Raw genomic sequence first — 5,534 nt, 5'->3', positions numbered from 1 at the left:
TATGTGCCGTCAACTCGGCCCCGACTCATAGTGACCCCTCCTTGGGTTTCCAAGGCAGTATCACTACGGAAGTAGGATTGCCCAACCTTCCTTCCGAAGAGTGGCTGGTGGGTTTGAACTGCCAGCCGTCTGGTTAGCAGGCAAGTGTCTTAGCCATTATGCTACCAGAGCTCAGTCAAATAATCTGACCAGGTGATGTCTCACACCTAAGTGAGTCTCAACACATTCTTCCCTAACCCCGTGGTTACGTTTACACTTTAAAGGACTTCAACTTGAAGCTGATCTTATTTACAAACCAATCATTAACCCCCTACCTTTCCTTTGTTCTCTGTGTATATAGTCTGAAGAGGAGCTCTAGTGGCCTAGTGCCTAAGGCATTTGACTCTTAACTAGAAGGCTGGAGGTTCAAAGCCACAACCCACCAGCCGCTCCTCAGAAGGAAGATTGGGCAATCTACTTCTGTAGAGATACCACCTCCGAAACCCAAGGAGGGATCACTACGAGTCGGATTCAACTCGACAGCAAGGAGTTTGGTGGCTTTTTTTTCTTTTTTTAATAACTATTGCCCAGCTATAGCTGTTTGCATTACTCGATAAAATTTTTCTGTTACTCCTAACAGAGTATGAGATTTTCTTCTTTGACAATGTGTATACTATATATACATTTTGTTGTTGTTGTTGTTGTTATTTGCCGTCGAGTCGGCCCCAACTCATATTTTAGGCTTCATAATTTCATTTTGGGTAATTGGTCCTTAGGAAATAATTCTAAATACAGAAAATGCTTTATGTACAAAAATTCTCATTGCAGCGTTATTTCTAACTGAAAAAAAAAAGTAGAAATAACCTAATTGTCCAACAACAGAGAAATAGGTAAATTATGCTTCATCTTTGTAACGGAATTTTATGCATCCATTAAAAATAATGCCTATAAAGAATTAATGATAAAATGAGAAAAGAAATGTATGTTCTAATATTAAGTGGGAAAATGAAGAATATAAATATACATATAGAGTGAAATCACAGTTTGGAAAACTAAAAAACAAAAAATTAGTATAGAAAAATGACTGGAAAGAAACACTAAAATGTTATCAGCATTGTCTTTGGGTTGTGGTTCTGTGAGTTATTCCATTTCTATAATTTTGCTTTTAGCACTTTTTCTTCATAATGGGAACAAGATTTGTTTGGTTTTTAAGATCAAAAAAAGAAAATTCTTCCTTATATTGAGCAAAAATTTATATCTCTTGGTGTTCAGTCAAGAAGCCCTGGTTGCACAGTGGTTAAGCGCTCAGCTGCTAACTGAAAGGTTGATGGTTTGAACCCACCAGAACTCCACGGGAGAAAGATGTAATCTTTCATAAGGATTACAGCCTTGGAAATCCTATGGGGCAGTTCTACTCTGCCATATAGGATCATTATGAGTCAAGGCCAGAGACAGGCAACTTTGCACATACTTCAGCCCTTCTGCTTGGGCCAACAGCTTGCAGTGCTCCATACCCAATAGGCCTCTTGCACGCCAGCCAGTTGCCCCACCTCCTCCACCCTCCTCCCATACAAGGGACAGAGAGCAAATGGTCACCACCTGAGACCACAGTGTCTGCACTTTCCATGTGGATGTTAACCACGCTCCCCCCTCCAGCTTACGGGTGTGTCTGTGGGCATCAAAGACAGAATACACTTTTCTTTGTCCAGAATGTTGGAAAGGACAGAGGAGTTACTTTGTAACCTTGGAATTATAAGATTGGAAAATATCTTTTGCACCCAGCAATGAACCACTAGGCTGACAGCTTCTTATGCTAGTCCAAATGTGGACTGAATTCTGGCATCACAGTGACCTTTCTTTTACTATATCATACCTCAATCATCAATGTCTCCCTATTTTCCACCATGTTGTTGTTGTTATGTGCCGTCGAGTAGTCTCCACCTCATAGCGACCCCTCCTTGGGTTTCTGAGGTGGTCTCACTACAGAAGTAGATTGCCCAACCTTCCTTCCAGGGAGTGGCTGGTGGGCTTGAACTGCCAACCTTCTGGTTAGCAGTCCAGTGCCTTAGGCACTACACCACTGGAGATCCCACCATAGAACATTAAAAAACCTGGAATGGATCCCAGTCACAGGAGAGGAAACTGAGGCCCCAAGTCTAAACTCTGCCTTGTCATTGCTGTTAGGTGCTGTCGGGTTGGCTTCAACTCATAGAGACCCTGTGTACAACAGAATGAAACACTGTCTGATCATGTGCCACCCTCATAATCCTTGCTATACCTGAGCCTATCATTGCAGCCACTGTGTACAATGTCTCAGGGCAATTCGTAAAGTTTTCCAGTAATAGTGATTCACTGCTGTTCATAAGGTTTTCACTGGCAAAGTTTTTCAGAAGTGGATGGCTCCATCCTCCTTCCCAGTCTATATTAGTCTGGAAGCTCCAGTGAAACTTGTTCACCAGGGGTGACCCTGCAGGTATTTGAAATACCGGTGACATAGCCTCCAGCTTCATATCAATACGCAAGCCGGCACAGCACGACAGACAGACTAGTGGTGGAAACTCTGCCTAGCTTTCAAGAATCTCTATAATCACGCCTCACTCTGCCTTTTTTTGTGAAAAACATTTTATTGTGAGTTGGCTGAAAGTTTACAGAGCAAATTCATTTTCGATACAGTAGTTCATACACATTTTGTTTCATAACATTGACTCAATTCCCCACAATGTAACAGCTCTCTTCCCACTTCCTCCTTGTAGTTACCTCTTCCCTGTGACCTTCCCTCCCATGCACTCCCGCCCCAACCTATCTCCCTGTGCAAACATTGTCCTTCTGTTCTTCCACAATTGATTACTCTAAGGAGTGTATCTACATGATGTAAATGTTCACCCCATATGGCTATTGTTTGGCTGGAAGCCACAGGAGTGAATTCAGTTCCAGACCTGAAGGGTAACTAGGGGGCATAGTCTCGGGGGTCTTGCCAGGCTCTGTCAGACCAGCTAACCTGGTCTTTTTTTTTTTTTTTTTAATGATTTTAGCTTTATTCCACATTCCTGTCCCACTCTATCCAGGATCTCCTGCATCGATCCCCCTCCAAGTGGTTGACAGTCACCCTATCTTTCTAGTCCTGCACGGCAGTGTTTTTTTTAAAACTTTTGTCCAAGTACTCCTAAAAGAAGACGTAAGTATCACGCAGCCCCTTCCTTGTACATTTTAAAGTGACATCTAAAATGTTTCATCATTAGCTTAAAACCTAACAGTTGCAGAGGGTATAATATCTAGTGTCTTATAAATATTGACATTTTAAAATAAACTGCTCTATTATCCTTTTAAATGTATTCAGTAAGACTCGAATTCCATTGTGATTTGATGCTTACTGTCATTCATTGTCATTCATTTTAAAAAACATGAGTAAGTTCTTTGTTGTTTTTGTTATGTGCTGTCGAGTCAGCCCTGACTCACAGCGAGCCCTCCTTGGGTTTCCAAGGCAGTATCACTACGGAAGTAGATTGCCCCACCTTCCTTCCAGAGGAGTGGCTGGTGGGTTTGAACCACCAGCCTCCTGGTTAGCAGTCAAGTGTCTTAGCCACTATGCTACCAGAGCTCCTGAGTAAGTTCTTTAGTAATCAGAAATTTTACATTGTCCCTTTATTAGGGATTGAATTGTGCCCTCCAAAAATGTGTTGTAAATTCTAACCCCTCTACCTGTGGTTATAACCCCATTTGGGAATGGGTTTTCTTTGTTATGTTGATTGTTATGTTAATGAGGCAGTATTAGTGTAGAATGTGTTTTAAGTCAATCTCTTTTGAGATATAAAAAAGCAGATTGAGCAAGCAAGCAGACATGGGGAAGACAGATGCAAAGCCACATGGAGATCACCTAGGAACAGAGCTGAATAAAGACAAGGCCCTTCCTCCACAGCCACAGAGAGAGAAAGCCTTCCCCCAGAGGCAGCACCCTAAATTCAGTGATGCAACAGAATGTGGATATTATCGAACACCATCATTAATATCACAGGCAAGTAAAATCTTGCTGAAGATAACTCAAAAGAGGTTGCAGCACTATTTGACAAGGAACTTTCAGAAATTCAAGCTGGATTCAGAAGATGTGGAATGACATCCTTCCTGATGTCAGACAGATCTTGGCTGAAAGCTAAGAATAACAGAAAGTTGTTTGCTTGTGTTTTATTGACTATGCAAAAGCATTTGATTGTGTGGATCGTAACAAACTATGGAAAACATTACAAAGAATGGGAATTCCAGAACACTTAATTGTGCTCATGAGGAACTTGTATGTAGACCAGCAGGCTATCATTCAAACAGAACAAGTTTCTATTTGCACTGTTTAAAATCAGGAAGAGCATGTGTCAGAGTTGTATCCATATTTATTCAATCTGTGTGCTGAGCAAGTAATACAAAAACCAGGACTATGTGAAGAAGAATGTGGCATCAGAATCAGAAGAAAGCTCATTAACAACCCGTGATATGCAGATGCCACAAAATTGCTTACTGAAAGTGGGGATGACTTGAAGCATTGACTGATGATGACCAAAGACTACAGTCTTCGGTATGGATTACACTTCAACATAAAACAAAAATCCTCACATCTGGACCAATAAGCTGCACCACAATAAATGGAGAAAAGATTGAAGCTGTCAGGGATTTAATTTTACTTGGATCCATAATCAACACCCATGGAAGCAGCAATCAAAAAGTCAGATGTATTGCACTGGGAATATCTGCTGCAAAAGACCTCTTTAAAGTGTTAAGAAGCAAAGATGTCACTTTGAAGACTAAGGTACACCCAACCCAAGCCATGGTATTTTCAATTGCCTCATATGCATGTGAAAGCAGGACAATGAATAAGAAAGACTGAAGAATTGAATTGTGGTGTTGGTGAAGAATATGGAAAATAACATGAACTGCCAGAAGAAGGAACAGATCTGTCCTAGAAGAAGTGCAGCCAGAATGCTCCTTGGAAGGGAGAATGACCAGACTTCGTCTTACCTACTTTGATCATGATCAGGAGAGACCATTCCCTGGAGAAATATATCATGCTTAGTAAAGTAGAGCGTCAGCAAAAAAGGGGAAGACCCTTAACAAGATGGATTGACACAGTGGCTGCAATGATGGGCTCAAGTATAGCAAGGATTGGGAGGATAGCACACGGCCGGGCAGTGTTCCATTCTGTTGTTCACTGGGTTGCTACGAGTTGGAGCCGACTCGATGGCATCTAACAACAACAGTCTCCTGAGAAAACAAATTTGTTTGTTAAAGCATTTTTTGTTATAGAAGCACTAGATGAAGAAGACACCCTTTTTCTACTTGAACTTGTTATTTCTGTTCCTTTTTCCCCTAAAAAATCTAATTCTAATGTAACATATTTTTATTTTTGAAAGTCTTTTATTCATTGCCATAGCATACATCTCTGCAACCAAAATATGTATGTAAGTTAAGGTTAAAAAAGTTTAAATTCCATGTAACTATAAAGCTCTGGAGCTCTGGTAGCATAGTGGCTAAGACACTTTGCCTGCTAACCAGACGGCTGGCGGTTCAAACCC

This window comes from Orycteropus afer, unplaced genomic scaffold (genome assembly GCF_000298275.1).
Source record: "Orycteropus afer afer isolate SDZICR_OR568_19922 unplaced genomic scaffold, OryAfe1.0 scaffold00059, whole genome shotgun sequence".
Classification (NCBI taxonomy): Eukaryota; Metazoa; Chordata; class Mammalia; order Tubulidentata; family Orycteropodidae; genus Orycteropus; species Orycteropus afer.
This window is presented reverse-complemented; position numbering follows the sequence as displayed.